At 37.1% G+C, this 19,445-nt stretch overlaps 1 protein-coding gene across 4 annotated transcripts in view; it reads right to left on the bottom strand.

Annotated features, from left to right (window-relative positions):
* The window catches only part of SLC25A21 (solute carrier family 25 member 21), a 500,678-nt gene that overhangs the window by 329,652 nt on the left and 151,581 nt on the right, over positions 1 to 19,445 (bottom strand). The window lies entirely within an intron of this gene.

Consider the following 19,445-nt stretch of genomic DNA (forward strand, 5'->3'; position numbering starts at 1 on the left):
CACAGAGCATGCAGAATTGCCCTACACCAAGACAAATCAGATTCCATTACACCCATGCCCACAACTCTCCAATGGGGTCCTCACAGGACCAAGAGCTAGACCCCACTCTTGCTCTCGCCTCTCAACTTCTCTCTGGCCCTCTCTCTCATGGTTCCTTGCTATCCATGGTTAATGCAGCACACTGGACATGGGCTGCTTCTCCACCCTGGGCTCTTTCCTCTAGGACACCCATATTCCACACCTACCTTCCTTCAGGTCTCTCTCAGAGGCTACCTCACCTGAGAGACTTTCTCTGACCATGGCATGCAAAAGAGCAGCCCCGCCACCATGATTCCTTCCACTTTTGTACTTTATTTTTTTCACAGCACTTGCCATTTTATAGATAGCTATTTGTTTTCTGTCCCTATACACCACAAGAAAACAAGCTCCATAATATTAGAGACTTTGTTTAGCTGAATTCTGTAGCTTTAGCATTTAGCAATTTTAGAACAGTACCTGTCATGCTATAGCTCCTGAATTAAAAAAAAAAAAAATGTGCTAAATGAATGAATTACTAATGTGTATCAAATGCTTATTAAATACTAGGACCTTTAAATGTATTATTTCATATAATTGTTAAGAGGCAGTTGGTATTATTAACTTACTTTACAGATGAAGAAATTGATACCCAGAGAAGTAATTTGCTCAAGGGCACACAGGTAGCAAGTAAAGGAGTCTGGTTTTAAACCCAAGCAGACCAACTCTGGTCGCACTTCTGTGCTCTATATTCTGCTTACGTTGCTATGGCAAATATGTACAGTCATTCTAATAGTTTTGTCTTCATGATAGTTCCCAGAAATGTATTTTCTCTCTTCCTTCCTTCCTCTTTTTCTTTTGTTCTTTCTTTCTTTCATTCATTCATTCATTCATGTGCCCACATGTTAAGCATGTGATTGGCTTTGGGGATACAAATTTAAATAAGATACATTCCCTACTCATAAAGGCTTCCCTGTCTAGAGGGGAAGGCAGACATATAAATAAATAAATCCAAGATACGTATTTATTTTTTTCTCAGAAAATAGAAATCATTTTACTCAAAATATTTTCCCATTTGCATTAGACTGCAAAAATTTTAGTCAAAGTCATTACTTAAATGTTGTGATCTGTTTATCTCCATTGCCCCAAAATGTGTAAATACCATATTTTGCATTTTTTTTTCTCCTTGCAAGTTGTTTCTGGTTCTTTGGGAAGTAGATGCAGTATAAATAATAAGTGATGTAAAATCTAAGTATTTTATTATTCCTTATATATTTTTGATATTTGTCATCAAAACATAGCACTAGGCACTGTAAAGGATTACAAATGACCTGGCACCAGCTCCTCAGTGAGTTTCCAACCAAGCAGAGGGACATAGAAGAAATAAACTCAGTGCACGACCCCATCAAAAAGAAAAGGATAGGATCTGATGTGTTTTCTGCAGAGAACTAGATTCTGGGTGGAGTGTTGGGGATTTAAGCATAGATATTCCGGTTCTAGGGACTTTATTCTCAACCCTGTCTCTCTACTATAAGGTTTGTATGAATTTTAGCATTGGTAAATATATTAAGGTAGAAAGTTCATCTCATCTATTTTCATCTAAATGCTTCTGTGCAATTATTAAGGGCTCTATCAACCCTTTGAGCTTTCTCTGCATAGAAGTCTAGTACATAAACAATGAATTCTGGACCACTGAAAAAAAATTAAATTAAAAAAAAAAAAGAAGTCTGGTCTTCACAACTGTGTCCTTGTCTGACTTTTAAAAATCCTATATGACTTACATGTAAAGGAGGTACACACATTCTTCCCTACTTCCTAATATATAACTTTGATCAAGTTACTTCTCTGTACCTTACCTGTAAAATGGGATTAACAGGAGCATCTACAGCACAGTGATTGGTGCTAAGGGTACAGAGATGATTAAAAAACAAGAAAAAAAAAACCCTAAGAGCAGTTAGTTAAAATACAATAACACTGAGGTAAAACAACTGAAAACTGTATGTAACAGTGTTCGGAACTATAGTGTTATAGCTGTATACAAATGTGTGTCTTTTTTAGAGATAAGGGCTAGTCCATGATCCTGATGAAGTCTTTCTCTTCAGTATATACTTCAGAAACCATGGTAAAGCAATAGAGCTTCTGCGATTACCTGCATTTTTTAAAAAAATGATTTTATTTACTTACTTGAGAGAGAGCACAGTGGGGAGTCTGCTTCTCCCTCCCCCTCTGCCCTTCACCCCTGCTTGTGTACAAGCAGGGGTGAAGGGCAGAGGGGGAGGGAGAAGCAGAGCAGGGAACCCAAAGCAGGTCTGGATTGCAGGACCCTGGGATCATGACCTGAGCTGAAGGCAGAAGCTTAACTGACTAAGCCACCCAGGCGTCCTGATTACTTGCATTTTTAAAAGGTAACAGATAAGATGAAAAACCGGCAGTATCTATTAAAGGGGAACATTCTTAGACAGCGGTTACAATGAACAAGTCACAACTGCCTGGAACAACATGGATGAATCTCACAGAAACAATGTTGAGCAAAGAAGACAGATACAAAAGTGCACACATCCTATGACTGTATCTAAATAAAGTTCAAAAACAGAAAAATTAATGTGATGTTAGAAGTTAGGATAAAGGCTTCTTAGGGGGTGTAATAACTACGAGTTAGGGGGGGGAGGGACTCTTGAGGTCCTCATAATGTCTGCTTCTTGCTCCAAGCACTGGGCCGGTAGGCGCATGCAGTTGGCAAAAATTCATCGAACTGTAAAATTAAGATACATATTTAGTGTATATACTTTTATACTATAAAATATACCTAGTGTATATATATTTTTTAAAGATTTTATTTATTTATTTACAGAGATAGATCACAAGTAGGCAGAGAGGTAGGCAGACGGGGTGGGGAAAGAAGGCTCCCTGCTGAGCAGAGAGCCTGATGTGGGACTCGATCCCAAGACCCTGAAATCATGACCTGAGCCGAAGGCACAGGCTTAACCTACTGAGCCACCCAGGCACCCCTACTTAGTGTATATAAATATATTTTTTAAAGATTTTATTTATTTATTTGACAGACAGAGATCACAAGCAGGCAGAGAGGCAGGCAGAGAGGCAGGCAGAGAGAGAGGAGGAAGGAGGCTCCCCGCTGAGCAGAGAGCCGGATGTGGGACTCGATCCCAGGACCCTGGGATCATGACCTGAGCTGAAGGCAGAGGCTTAACCCACTGAGCCGCCCAGGCGCCCCTTAGTGTATATTTTTAATAAAACACTCCTCTCCAATGCTATGGTGCTCTTCATTGTCCTGACACCCAGGGTGCATGTTTCTTAGCTCCGTGTGTCCCCTCCCCCGAGGCCAACCACTCTGAGAACCCACCTAATTTAAGTGTTAACAATCTTTCCTTCTGTGAGCATAATGCCAATACAGAGCATTGCTGCAAACCACTCCTTGAATCAATGTTTTCTTTGACTCTGATTAGCTTACTGGTGCCACATGTTCTATGGGGCATTAAGACAACATTTTTAGGGCGCCTGGGTGGCTCAGTGGGTTAAGCCGCTGCCTTCGGCTCAGGTCATGATCTCAGGGTCCTGGGATCGAGTCCCACATTGGGCTCTCTGCTCAGCAGGAGGCCTGCTTCCCTCTCTATCTCTCTCTGCCTGTCTCTCCGTCTGCTTGTGATCTCTCTCTGTCAAATAAATAAATAAATAAATAATCTTTAAAAAAAAAAAAAAAAAAGACAACATTTTTAAAATGGCAAAATAATGAAAGAGGCATTTGAAGCTAAAATAAGTAAATAGCTTGTCTTTATTTTCCAGGAATGACCTGCAGCCACCCACCGAAATCTATTTTGAAATCTCATCAATGCTTGGGGGAAGAAAAAAATCTATCAGATGACAACTATTATTTATTAAAGGTCCTATAAAGGGTATTAAAGATGTCAAGAGTGTTTTATCTACTGACCTGAAACCTGTCTCAGACAGAAATAAAAATGGCTGAAGAGTCAACACATGTATTTCATGTTAGTGCTGCATTTGTGGGCACCTGGGCCAGTGTTATGTGTTAAGTCAGTGAAAATGTGTAATTCACGGGGTAACTGAAAAAGCCATTAGACAGGAAGATGGATGGACTCAACATTTTCTGTGCCACCAAATGGCTAACGATCAGGTAAACACCTTTGAGAAAAACAAACTCCAGAACTGTTTCAGCCATTCTCTGATCACCTCTCTCCTCTGGTATGAGCAGCTATTAGCCTGCTGAGGGCTCCTCCAGAAGACAGACCAGCTGCAGAGTCCCCAGGAGGTCACATCCTCCCTCCTACCCTTCAGAGCCTACTAAATAGCTCATTAGTTGGAGGCACCTGCTGGGGAGAAACTGATGTGGGCAGAGCCAGGACTCAAACCAAGTTTGCGGAGTCCAAGGTCCAATCTCATTAAGCATTACACTATATTGTTTCCTCATTTTAAGACACCTTGCAGGTGCTCCTTCTGAAGAAAGGAATAAGAAAAGGAGGAAAACCAAGGAATTCAATAGGATCCATCCCCAACTTTTCAAATCCCTGCTCTGGGTCTTAATCAGCAATTTAATGGGAGGCAGAGCTCCAGGTGACACATTTTCCGAAATCACTGAATCTTCTAAGGATACTGCTTTCCAGAATGTTACCTTCCAAATTATTCCACCTAGGTAGCTATCTGTATATCTGTACCTCCTGTGTCCTTGCACACACACACATACACACACACACACACACACACACACACACACCATGACAAAAAGCATTTTGGAGGCACAACGGTCAGAGAAGTCTTCGGGTTCAATCTCATTCTGACAGACTTCCATGGGAAGCTTAGCCAGCTCTTCAGAATTAACCTCTTGCTTTTGGTTCTTAGTTCCCATCTGCAGCCAATGTGGTATCTTGTTTGGTTTCCCTTATTTATTCTCTAAGTACTATGTCAATATCCATCCATTATGCTTTATTAAATAGCCATGATTGGATAGTATAATGATACACAAAAGTTTAAAAAAACAAGGCATGTTACAAACTATGAAACATAATACCGCATCTGTTAAGAATTGAGTTCACTTACCTAGTTATCATACATTTTAGTTTTTAAATACTGCACTTATGGATTAGATTTGTTTTATGTATATTTTGCAGTTTACATTCCCTTATGAATCAATATATTGTATACCTTTCATGCATATATATATATGTATATATATACACACATACACACACATACATATGATGTGATTCAAAGTTAAGACTTTTAAAGCTACACATACAGCATCAGTGCATATGGAATTAAAGCACATTACACACAAAATGAAAAGAACTATAGCATAAAACAAAGACAGAATGTAACTTAGCTACATAAAACACAGCATATGGTCATTGTATCCCTAGAATACTTTTTCTTTTTTTTCTCTTAAACACTAAAGCCAATTATCTACTCGTTGAGTACCTAACAACACAGTTTTCCAAAAAAATTTGCTAGGCAATGGTAACTTTATTGTGTTCTTGGCTTCAGCCCACCAACTATTCTAAATATATTTAATTAAAAAAATAAACACCATCGCATAAAATACAATGTAAATTGTTTAAACAAACATGCTCATGTTTAAATATCTGAATAATAAACAGTACCACATTGGGGAAGTGTGGGTTTTTCCCATTACTGATATGTCTTATTAATGATGAACAGTAGTCATCAGCCTCATTTTCTAAACTTTTAAAACTCTTAAAATGTTCAATAAAAATTGCATTTCGACATTTTATCTTGAAGTATAACAGCCTGATGTTTCCCTTTACCTCCAGCTATACCCCAATCTTAAAATGTTTTATATGTGTATAATAGCATACATAGTCACGTATTTATTAAGCAACTTGCTAAAAAGGTCCCCATGAAAAGATTTACTAAAATTGTGCAAAACCAGGACTGACAACAAGAGAAACTTTAGCACAGCTATTCAACAACTGACTATATTGACTGGGAAAAACAAGACAGCCTACAAAATTCCTACTGTTCATCAACTTTAATTTCCTAAAACACTGCTTCAGAATCTCACACAAACCTCAGACAAAATTATTTCCTTAATCTGGTTACTTTTTATTCCCCCCCCATTTTAACATTTATAAAATCAGGTTTATTTTACAAAGAATGTATGTATCTTTTATGGTAGTTCCCCTTTAAGAAATGGGCTATACTAAATTGGTGTCAGATCTTACAAGTGATGGAGACTTAGAATCACAGAAATAAAATAAGTATGGTACTACTCATAAAAGGAAACTCTAAATTAAATACTTTTTAATTTGCCATTTCTTCCAGTAAGACTTCTTACGGTTACTATTCACACTACCCAAATTGGAGCCTTTATAATTTCCTGAAACAAAGAAATGGCATAATCCTGAAACTAATCATTGACATTTTTTTTTTTACAATGGTAACTAAGGCCAAGTAGTTTTATCACTTAAGTGTGAAGACACCAGAGAGTGATTTGGAGATTAAGAAGCTAGATTAATAGAGACAAAAATTTACTAGGAAATAATAAAGGTTAGTTGCCAAATTGACAGTATGAATTATCTGTTGTAGAGGGTCTCTCTGATGAGATGACACATTATTATTCAAAGAATTGGCCATGACATTACCTTGGCCAGACTACATGTAGCACTGCCAGAAACTACTCATGCAGCAGCCTTGGCTGAAAGTTACCTCTGATGTCTTGGAACTTATTTTGGCATTAAAAACCCAGAACTTTCAGGCCACTCAGCATAACTTGCCCAAGGAATCTATTTCTCAGTTAAGAAAAGTTATTCTATCTTGATTTTACTGGCACACTTCAAGGGAAGAAATTATTGATAGTTAATTCATATATATAATCATTCATCTTTTCAACAAAAGAAATATGAGAGGCACATTTAAAAATATTCCAAATTTAATTTACATCATCTTAAAAATAAATAAAACCTTTATTATCTCAAAGATTCTGCATTTACTTCTGATTATTTTAATTTGTCACAAACCACCATCAAGTGAACCATCAGGCTAAAAGGACTGTGCAGATTTTCAGATAGCTTAAAACTGGAAGATTAGGCTCCAGAAGCAGCCTAACTGGAAGATACTAAGAAACCGATTTGCCAGGCTTCTTGGTGTTCCAAATATCACTGTGTGTATTCTTTGCTCCAAAACAAGAGTTTATTCTGAATTACTGAACCAAATTCTTGACATTTGCCTTAACTATCTTTGTTCAGATTTGTTTAAAAAGTTTACAGGTTATGGGGCACCTAGGTGGCTCAGTGGGTTAAAGCCTCTGCCTCCCGCTCAGGTCACGATCCCAGGATCCTGGGATTGAGCCCCACATCAGGCTCTCTGCTCAGCAGGGAGCCTGCTTCCCCCCCCCTCTGCCTCTCTGCCTACTTGTGGTATCTCTTTCTGCCTGTCAAATAAATAAATAAAATCTCTAAAAAGTTTTTTAAAAATTAAAAAAAAAAGTTTACAGGTTAGAGGGAGGAGCAAGATGGCAGAAGAGTAGGAAACCTAAATTTTGTCTGGTCCCAGGAATTCAGCTAGATAGTTATCAAACCATTCTGAACATCTATAAACTCAACAGTAGATCAAAGAAAAGAAAAGCTGCAATTCTATGAACAGAAAAGTCACCACTTTCTGGAAGGTAGGACATGTGGAGAAGTGAATCTGAGGCAATATTTGGGAGGGAGGGAGGGAGCCTCTAACTGCTAGGATAAATTAGTCAGAAGATCAAATTAGTGATATAGAAGACAAAATGATGGGGAATAAAGGAGCTGAGAAAAAAAGAGATAAACTACTCAATCAAAAACGGAGAATTCGAGAGATAAGGGATACTGTAAGATGAAACAATATTAAATAACTGGGATCCCAAAAGAAGAAAAAAGAGAAAGGGGGGCAGAAGGTATATTAGAACAAATTATAGTGGAGAATTTCCCTAATTTGGGGACTGAAACAGGCATCAAAATCCAGGAAGCACAGAGAACCCCACCTCAAAATCAATAAAAATCTATCAATAACCCATCATCTAATAGTAAAACTTGCAAGTCTCAGAGACAGAAAATCCTGAAAGCACCTTGGGACAAGAGATCTATAAGCTACAATGGTAGAAACATCAGATTGGTAGCAGACCTACCCACAGACACCTGGCAGGTCAGAAAGGACAAGCATGATATATTCAGAGCGCTAATGAGAAAAATATGCATCCAAAAATACTATATCCAGCTAGGCTGTCAATGAAAATAGAAGGAGAGATAAAAAGATCCCAGGACAAACAAAAATTAAGGAATTTGTAAACACCAAACCAGCCCTACAGGAACCCTTTGCTTAGGTCCTCTAAGCAAAGAGAGAGGCTAAAAGTAATATACATTAGAAAGGAACAGAGACAATATACAGTAACAGACACCTTACAGGTAATACAATGGCATTTAATTAGTATTATTCAATAGTTATCCTGAACGTAAATGGGCCAAATGCCCTAATCAAAAGATATAGGGTGAGTGCCTGAGTGGCTCAGTCGTTAAGCACCAGCCTTCAGCTCAGGTCATGACCTCAGGGTCCTGGGATCAAGCCCCACATTGGGCTCCTTGCTTGGTGGGAAGACTGCTTCTCTCTCTCCCACTACCTCTGCTTGTGTCCTCTCTCTTGCTATACCTCTCTCTGTCAAATAAATGAATAAAATCTTTAAAAAAAATAAAGAGAGAGGGTATCAGACTGGATTAAAAAAACAAGTCCCACCAGTATTCTATCTGCAAGAGACTCATTTTAGAACCAAAGACACCTCCAGATTTTTTTTTTAAGATTTTATTTATTTATTTGTCAGAGAGAGAGAGAGAGCAAGCACAGGCAGACAGAATGGCAGGCAGAGGCAGAGGGAGAAGCAGCCTCCCTGATGAGCAAGGAGCCCGATGTGGGACTCGATCCCAGGACGCTGGGATCATGACCTGAGCCGAAGGCAGCTGCTTAACCAACTGAGCCACCCAGGCGTCCCGACACCTCCAGATTTTAAGTGAGGGGGTGGAAAACAATTTACCATGCTAATGGACATCAAGTGAAAGCTGGGATGGCAATCCTTATATCAGACAAATTAGATTTTAAACCAAAGACTATAATAAGAGATGAGGAAGGACACTATATTATACTTAATAGAGTCTATCCAACAAGAGATCTAACAATTTTAAATATCTATGCCCCTAACATGGAAGCAGCCAATTATATAAGCCAATTAACAACAAAATCAAAGAAACACATTGACAATAATACAATAATAGTAGGTGACTTTAACACCCTCCTCACTGAAATGGACAGATCATCTAAGCAAAAAACCAACATGGAAATAGAGGCTTTAAATGACACACTGGACCAGATGGACATCACAGATATATTCAGAACATTCAATCCCAAAGTAACAGATACACATTCTTCTCTAGTGCACATGGAACATTCTCCAGAACAGATAACATCCTGGGTCACGAGGTCTCAACTGGTACCAAAAGATTGCGATCACTCCCTGCATATTTTCAGACCACAATGCTCTGAAACTAGAACTCAATCACAAGAGGAAAGTTGGAAAGTACTCAAATACATGGAGGCTAAAGAGCATCCTATTAAAGAATGAATTGGTCAACCAGGAAATTAAAGAAGAATTGAAAAAAATCATGGAAAAAAATGAAAATACAACTGTTCAGAATCTTGGGATGCAGCAAAGACAGTCCTAAGAGGAAAGTATATAGCAATACAAGCCTTTCTCAAGAAACAAGAAAAGTCTCAAATACACAACCTAACCCTACATCTAAAGGAGCTGGAGAAAGAACAGCAAAGAAAGCCTAAACCCAGCAGGAGAAGATAAATAATAAAGATCAGAGCAGAAATCAATGAAATAGAAACCAAAAGAACAACAGAACAGATCAATGAAACTAGGAGCTGGTTCTTTGAATTAATAAGATTGATAAACTCCTGGCCAGACTTATCAAAAACAAAAGAGAAAGGGTCCAAATGAGTAAAATCAAGAATGAAAAAGGAGAGATCCCAAAGAAATACAAACGATTATAAGAATATATTATGAGCAACTATAAGCCAGCAAATTTCACAATCTGGAAGAAATGGATGCATTCCTAGAGACTATAAACTACAAAAACAGAACCAGGAAGAAATAGAAAACCTGAACAGACCCATAACCAGTAAGGAGATTGAAGTAGTCTTCAAAAGTCTCCCAAAAAACAAGAGCCCAGGGACAGACAGCTTCCCAGGTGATTTCTACCAAACATTTAAAGAGGAATTAATACCTATTCTCCTGAAACTGTTTCAAAAAATAGAAATGGAAGAAAAACTTCTAAACTTGTTTCATGAGGCCAGCATTACCTTCATCCCAAAACCAAGGACTCCATCAAAAAGGAGAATTACAGACTAATATCCCTGATGAAGATGGATGCAAAAATTCTTACCAAAATACTAACCAATAGGATCCAACAGTACATTAAAAGGATTATTCACCACAACCAGGTGGGATTTAGTCCTAGGCTGCAAGGTTAGTTCAACATCTGCAAATCAATGTGACACAACACATTAATAAAAGAAAGAACAAGGGGGCACCTGGGTGGCTCAGTGGGTTAGGCCGCTGCCTTTGGCTCAGGTCATGATCCCAGGGTCCTGGGATCGAGTCCCGCATCGGGCTCGCTGCTCAGCAGGAAGCCCGATTCCCTTCCTTTCTCTGCCTGCCTCTCTGCCTACTTGTGATCTCTCTCTGTCAAATAAATAAATAAAAAATCTAAAAAAAAAAAAAAAGAAAGAACAAGAACCATATGATACTCTCAATAGAGGCTGAAAAAGCATTTGACAAAGTAGAGCATCCTTTCTTGATCAAGACTCTTCACAGTGTAGGGAAAGAGGTTATATACCTCAATATCATAAAAGCCATCTATGAAAAACCCAAAGCGAATATCATTCTGAATGGGGAAAAACTGAGTTTTCCCCCTAAGTTCAGGAACATGGCAGGGATGTCCACTATCACCACTGTTATTCAACATAGTATTAGAAGTCCTCCCTCAGCAATCAGACAACAAAAAGAATAAAAGTCATCTGAATCAGTAGAGAAGATGTCAAACTCTCACTCTTGGCAGATGATATGATACTTTATGTGGAAAACCCAAAAGACTCCACTCCAAAACTGCTAGAATTCATACAGGAATTCAGTAAAGTGTCAGGATATAAAATCAATGCACAGAAATCAGTTGCATTTCTATACACCAACAGCAAGACAGAAGAAAGAGAAATTAAGGGGTCGATCCCATTTACAATTACAAAAAACCATAAGATATCTAGGAATAAATCTACCAAAGAGGCAAAGAATCTGTACTCAGAAAACTACAAAGTACTCAAGAAAGAAATGGAGGAATACACAAAGAAATGGAAAAACGTTCTATGCTGATGGATTGGAAGAACAAATATTGTGAAAATACCTATGCTCCCTAGAGCAATCTACACAGCTAATGCAATCCCTATTAAAATACCATCAGGATTTTTCACAGAGCTGGGACAAATAATCCGAAAATTTGTATGTAACCAGAAAAGACCCCAAATAGCCAGAGGAATGTTGAAAAAGAAAACCAAAACTGACAATTCCCGACTTCAAGCTCTATTACAAAGCTGTAATCATCAAGACAGCATGGTACTGGCACAAACACAGACACAGAGATCAATGGAACAGAATAGAGAGTCCAGAAATGGACCCTTAACTCTATGGTCAATCAATCTTCAACAAAGCAGGAAAGAATGTCCAATGGGAAAAAAAAGACCATCTCTTCAACGAATGGTGTTGGGAAAATTGGACAGCCACATGCAGAAGAATGAAACTGGACCATTTCCTTACAACATACACAAAAATGGACTCAAAATGGATGAAAGACCTTAATGTAAGACAGGAATCCATCACAATCCTTGAGGAGAACATAGGCAACCTTTTCAACCTCAGCCATAGCAACTTCTTCCTAGAAACATCGCCAAAAGCAAGGGAAGCAAGGGCAAAAACAAACTAGTGGGACTTCATCAAGATAAAAAGCTTTTGCACACACAAAAAAAAAAAAAAAAAAAAAAAAAAAGAAAGAAAAGAAAAAGCTTTTGCACAGCAAAGGAAACAGTCAACAAAACCAAAAGACAACTGACAGAATGGGAGAAGATATTTGCAAATGACATATCAGATAAAGGGCTAGTATCCAAAATCTATAAAGAACTTATCAAACTCAACACCCAAAGAACAAATAATCCAATCAAGAAATGGGCAGAAGACATGAACAGACATTTTTGCAAAGAAGACATCCAAATGGACAATAGACACATGAAAAAGTGCTCAGTTTCACTCAGCACCAGGGAAATACAAATCAAAACCTCAATGAGATACCACCTCACATCAGTCAGAATGGCTAAAATTAACAAGTGTGGAAATGACAGATATTGGTGAGGATGTGGAGAAAGAGGAACCCTCTACACTGTTGGTGGGAAGGCAAGCTGTTTTCCACTCTGGAAAACAGTATGTTCGTTCCTGAAAAGGTTGAAAATAGAGCTACCCTATGACCCAGCAAGTGCACTACTGGGTATTTATCCCAAAGATACAAATGTAGTGATCTGAAAGGGGACATTCACCCCAATGTTTATAGCAGCAATGTCCACAATAGCCAAACAAAATAAAGAGCCTAGATGTCCACCAATAGATGAATGGATAAAGAAGATGTAATATGTGTGTGTGTGTGTATACATATATGTATATATATATATGGAATACTATGCAGCCATCAAAAATAGAATCTTGCCATTTTTAATGATGTGGATGGAACTAGAGGGTATTATGCTTAAGCGAAATAAGTCAATCAGAGAAAGACAGTTATCATATGATCTCACTGATATGAAGAATTTGAGAAACAAGACAGAAGATCATAGGGGAAGGGAGGGAAAAATGAAACAAGACGAAACCAGAGAGGGAGAGAAACCATAAAAGACTCTTAATCTCAGGAAACAAACTGAGAGTTGCTGGAGGGTGGGGTGGGGGGAGGAGGATGGAGTGGCTGGGTGATGGACATTGGAGAGGGTATGTATTATGGTGGGCACTGTGAATAGTGTAAGACTGATGAATCATAAACCTGTACCCCTGAAACAAATAATATATTATATGTTAATTTTTAAAAAAAGCTTACAGGTTAGATAAATAGTCCTGATGCTACACTAACCCCACAGAACCTGACAAAGGAGGTTGAGAGGGGAAGTGTCCAGCCATTGGAATAGAGGATATGGTGCCCAAAGCTCATATAATCTACTGAAACAACTGAAACCACAGCAGTATAAAGGCACTTTCTCTGCCATTGATTTATTATTATTATTATTGTTATTGTTATTAGGATAAAATTGGTTTACAACATTATACTAGTTTCAGGTATACCACGTAATTCAACTTTTGTATATACTACAAAGTGGTCATCACCATAAGTCTAAATAACCATCTATCACCATACAATTGACTCACATTAACCATTTTGCCCACCCTCAATCCCCCTTCCCTCTGATAACAACCAATCTGTTCTCGTATCTATGCGTTTTGTTCATTTTTTTTAGATTCCATACATAAGTGAAATCATTCAGCACTGTCTTTCTCTGACTTATTAGACTTACTTCACTTAGCATAATACCTCAAGCTCCACCCACGTTGTTGCAAATGATAAGATTTTCTTCTTTTTTGATGGCTAAGTAGTACTCTGTTATATATATATATATATATATATATATATATATATATATATTCCATTACATATATGATATGTATACCATACATATATATCCACTCACACATTTTTTATCCATTCATCCATGAACACTTAGGTTATTTCTGTATCTTGGCTATTGTAAATAATGCTGCAATAAACATGGAGGTACATATATCTTTGCAAATTAGTGTTCTAGTTTTCCTTGGATACTCAGATGTGCAAGTGCTGGATTATATGTAGTTCTATTTTTAATTTTTTAAGGAACCTCCATATTATTTTCCATAGTGGCAGAACCAATTTACATTTCCACTGACAGTGTACTAGTGTTCCCTTTCTCCACATCTTCTACAACACTTGTTATTTCTTGTCTTCTTGATTCTAGCCATTCTGACAGGTTTAAGGTGATATTTAAATGTGGTTTTGATTTTCATTTTCCTGATGATTAGGGTTGTTGAGCACTTTTTCATGTGTGTTTGCCATCTGTAGGACTTCCTTGGAAAAATGCCTCATCAGGTCTTCTGCCCATTTTTAAATTGGATTATTTGGGGGTTTTGGTGTTGACTAATATAAGTCCTTTATATATTTATATATTAACCCCTTATCAGATATATCATTTTTTAAAGTCTTCTTCCACTTAGTAGGTTGCCTTTTCATTTTTTTAAAGATTTTATGTAATCTCTGTACCTAATGTGGGGCTTGAACTCATATCCCCATGATCAAGAGTCATCACATGCTCCACTTAATGATCCAGCCAGGTGCTCTGGTTGCCTTTTCATTTTGTTAATGGTTTCCTTTGTTGTGCAGATTTTTAGTTTTAGTTTTTTAGTTTTATGTAGTCCCACTATATATTTTCACTTTTGTTGCCTTTGCTTTTGGAGTTGGATCTAGAAATTCAATCCCAAGACCAATGTCAAGGAGCCTAATGTCTATGTCTTCTAGGAGATTTATGCTTTCAGATCTTACATTTAAGTTTTTAATCCATTTTGAGTTAATTTTTGTGTATGGTGTAAGACAGTGTCTGGTTTCATTGTTTTCCATGTCACTGTACAGTTTTCTCAACACCATTTATTGAAGAGACTGTCCTTTCCCCATTGTGTATTCTTGGCTCCTTTGTGGTAATTTAATGATTACATATGTGTGGGTTTACTTTTGAACTCTATTTTGTTCCATTTTCTATGTGTCCGTTTCTATGCCAATACTATAATGTTTTGATTATCGTAGGTTTGTAGTATAGTTCGAAATCAGGAAGTGTGATACTTCCAACTTTGTTCTCCCTTTTAAGACTGCTTTGGCTATTTGGTGTCTTCCATGGTTCCATACTAATTTTAAGATCCTTTGTTCTAGCTCTGTGAAAAATGCCATTGGGATTTTGATAGGGATTATACTGAATCTGTAGACTGCTTTGGGTAGTATGGACATTTTAACAATATTAATTCTTCCAATCCATAAGCATGGACTATTTTCTCATTTATTTGTGTCTTCTTCAGTTTCTTTCTTTTTTTTTTTTTAATAGCAGTGGAGAACACCCAGAGCTCTTTTTTTTTTTTTTTAAGATTTATTTATTTATTTACTTGACAGGCAGAGATTACAAGTAGTCAGAGAGGCAGGCAGAGAGAGAGAGGAGGAAGCAGGCTCCCCACTGAGCAGAGAGCCCGATGCGGGGCTCCATCCCAGGACCCTGGGATCATAACCCGAGCCAAAGGCAGAGGCTTTAACCCACTGAGCCACCCAGGCGCCCCACCTTCTTCAGTTTCTTTCATAAATGTTTCATAGTTTTTAGTGTATAGGTCTTTCACATCCTTGGTTAAATTTATTCCCAAGAATTTTATTCTTTTGATGCAATTGTAAAAGGATTCTTAATTTCTCTTTCTGATAGTTATTAGTGTGTAAAAATGCAACAGATTTTTGTATATTGATTTAGTATCCTGCTACTTCGCTGAGTTTATTTATTCTAACAGGCTTTGTTTTGATGTGTATATGGAGTCTTTAAGGTCTTTCTTCTACCTAGAGGATCATGGCATCTGTGAATATTGACAGTTTTATTTCCTTTCCAATTGGGATCCCTCTCATTCCCTTTTTTCCCTAATTCTGTGGCTAGGACTTCCAGTACTACATTGAATAAAAGTAGTGAGAGTGAGCATCCTTCTTTTGTTCCTTATACCCACCACTGAGTATAAAGTTAGCTGTGGGTTTCTCATATATGGTCTTTATTATGTTATTATGTCGAGGTAATTTCCCTCTATACCCATTTATAGAAAGGTTTTATCATAAACGGATAATCCATAAATGGATTTTGTCGAAAGCTTTTTCTGCATCTATTGAGATGATCATATGATTTTTATTTATCATTTTGTTAATGTAGCATACTACAGTGCTTGATTTGCTGATGTTGACCATACTTACATCCCTAGAATAAACCCCATTTGATCATGGTGTATAATCTTCTTAATGTATTATTGAATTCAGTTTGTTAATATTTTGTTGAGGATTTTGCATCAATATTCATCAACGATATTGGTCCACAATTTTCTTTGTATTTTGGTGTCCCTGTCTGGATTTTGTACCAAGTAATGCTGGCCTCATAAAATGCATTTGGAAGGGTTCCCTTCTCTTTAGTTTTCTGGAAGAGTTTGAGAAGGACAGGTATTAAATCTTCTTTGAATTCATCAGCGAAGCCATCTGATCCTAGACTTTTCTTTGTTGGGGGATTTTTTAAATTCTGATTCAATCTCCTTATTAGCAATAGTCTATTTAGATTTTCTGTTTCTTTATGATTCAGTGTTGGAAGAGTTTCTAGAAATTTATTCATGTCTTCTAGGCTGTTTAACTTGTTGGCATATAATTGTTCATAGTAGTCTCATGATCCTTTATATTTCTGTGCTATGAGTTATAACTTCTCTTTCATTTCTGACTTTATCTGAGGCCTCTCTTTTTTTCTTGGTGAGTCTTGTTATAAGTTTCTCATTTTTAAGAATATTTTCAAAGAACGAGCTCTTAGTTTCATTGATCATTTATATTGGTTTTTTTTTTTTTTTTTTTTTTTGGTCTCTATTTTGTTTATTTCCACTTTGATCCTTATTATTTCTTCCCTTCTAACTTTTGGCTTTTTTTTTTCTTATTTCCTTAGGTATACAGTTAGATTGTTTATTTGATATTTTTCTTGTTTCTTGAGGTCTTGAGTTAGGACTGTATTGCCATGTCTTCTGTCTTCAAGCTGCTTTTGCTGCATCCTATATAAATTTTGGAATGTTATATTTTAATTTTTATTTGTCTCAAAGTATTTTTTATTTTCCCTTTGATATTTATTGACCCCCTGGTTTGTCACTAGCATATTTTTTAATTTCCACATATCTGTGACTTTTCCAGTTCACTGTAATCAATTTCTTTTTTCTTTAAAGAATTTATTTATTTATTTGACAGAGAGAGAGAGAGAGAAAGAGAGGGAGTACAAGCAGCAGGGGTGGGAGAGGAAGAAACAGGCTTTCCGCTGAGCAGAAAGCCTCATGCACGGCTCAGTCCCAGGGTCCTGGGATCATGACCTGAGCTGAAGGCAGACGCTTAACAACTGAGCCACCCAGGTGCCCCTGTAATTGATTTCTAATTTCAGGCCATTGTTATTGGAAAAAATAATTGGTATTATTTCAGTCTTCTAAAGTTTACAAAGATTTGTTTTATGCCCTAATCTGTGATCTATCTGGGAGAATGTGTACTTGAGAAGATGTGTATTCTGCTGCTTTTGAATGGAATATTCTATATATATTAAGTCCATCTAGCCTAATGTGTCATTGAAGGCCAAGACTTCTTACTGGTTTTCTGTCTCAATGATCTATCTATTGGTATAAGTGGGGTATTAAAGTCCACTACTATTATTATATTGCTGTTAATTTTGGTCTGTTAACATTTGCTTTATATATTCAGGTGCGCCTATGTGAGGTACAGAAGTATTTACAAATGTTATATTCTTTTGTTGGATTGGGCCCTTTATTATTATGTAATGTCCTTCTTTGTCTTTTCTTAGTCTTTGTCATAAAGTCTATTTTGCCTGATATAAGTACAGATCTACCAGCTTCCTTTTCATTGCCATATACATGGAATTTCTTCTATCCCTTCATTTTTAGTCTTTGTGTGTCCTTAGATCTGAAGTGAGTCTCTTGTAGACAAACATAGATGGGTCTTTTTTTTTTTCTTCCTTTTAATCCATTTAGCCACTCTGTCTTTTGGTTGGAGAATTTAGTCCATTTACATTTAAAGTAATTATCAATAGGTGGGTACTTACTGGCATTCTGTTAACTGGTTTTTGTTTGTTTGTCTTGGCTGTTTTTGTAGTTCTCCTCTGTACCTTCTTCTTCTCTTGCTCTCTTCCCTTGTGGTTTGATGACTGTCTTTAGTGTTATGTTTAGATCCTTTTCTTATTGTCTTATGTGTATCTGTTATAGGTTTTTACTTAGTGATTGCCAAAGGTACACATATAATGGTCTCTTTATATAGTAGTTTATTTTAAGTTGACAGCAACTTAAATTTGAACACATTCAAACAACTACATTTTTCATCCTCTCCTCCCCATCCATGTTTTACGTTTTTGGTGTCATATTTTATATCCTTTTATTTTCTGTATCCCTTAACTTATTGTTATAGTTCATTTTATTAAATTTTTTTTTTCATTTTCATACTAGGTTAATAAATGGCTAATCTATTACCTTTACTGTATGTTTGCCTTTTCCAGTGAGATTTTTATTTTCACATTTTTTTAAAAATTTTTAGTTAGTGCCTTTTCTTTTCAGCTTAAAGAAGTCCCTTTTAACATTTACTGTAAGGTTGGCTTGGTGGTGATAAACTCTCAGCTTTTACTTATCTGGAAAAGTCTTTATGTCTCCTTTAATTATAAATGATAAGAGTATTCCTGGTAGGAAGATGGGTTTTTGTTTTGTTTTGCTTTTTTGTTTGTTTGTTTTTTGTTTTGTTTTGTTTTTTGTTTTTGTTTTTGTTTTGCCTTCAGTGGGGCTGTAGGAGAGTGTGGGGATGAGGTAAGGCTACTGGCATTAGCAAAGTGAAGTAAGCATGCAAAAATGGCATGCACCAATACCTCTTTCCCCAAAGGAAGTCCTACCAGATCCCTGCATCTCCCACAGATGTTTGGAGATTAGCTAATGAATCTCCTTAACAAATAGTCAAGGCACTTTTCAAACTGCTGCCTTTATACTGGATCCCAGGGTAAGTGAGCCTGCATACAACCCCTTTACGAACAGACTTTGTTCCCCATAGCCTTTGGGGTCTCCTGAATAAGCCCCATTAGATTTTGGAGCCAGGTGTTTTGGGGAGCTATTTTTCTAGGGTAGGTTCCAAGGGTCTGAGTATCTGATGTGGGGTGCAAACTCCTCACTCTCTAGAGAGAATCTCTATACTTGTGATATCCCCCCAGAAAGCCCCCCTGTGCCTCTAATATCCATCTCAATATAGCCCTTTTATTCTTTGTTGTGGAAGACCTCTTCAACTAGTTTTTAGGTCTTTTTCAAAGAGGATTGATTCATATATAGCTGTAGATTTGGTGTTTGTATATGGGAGGAAGTAAGTTTAGGATATTCCTACAGTTGAACCTGCCATTGATTTTTAACTTCATCTCATGACAGTTTACTACAACTACCCAATCCACCTGCTAGAGCAACATCCCATAAT

The sequence above is a fragment of the Lutra lutra genome, chromosome 7, assembly GCF_902655055.1.
Source record: "Lutra lutra chromosome 7, mLutLut1.2, whole genome shotgun sequence".
Classification (NCBI taxonomy): Eukaryota; Metazoa; Chordata; class Mammalia; order Carnivora; family Mustelidae; genus Lutra; species Lutra lutra.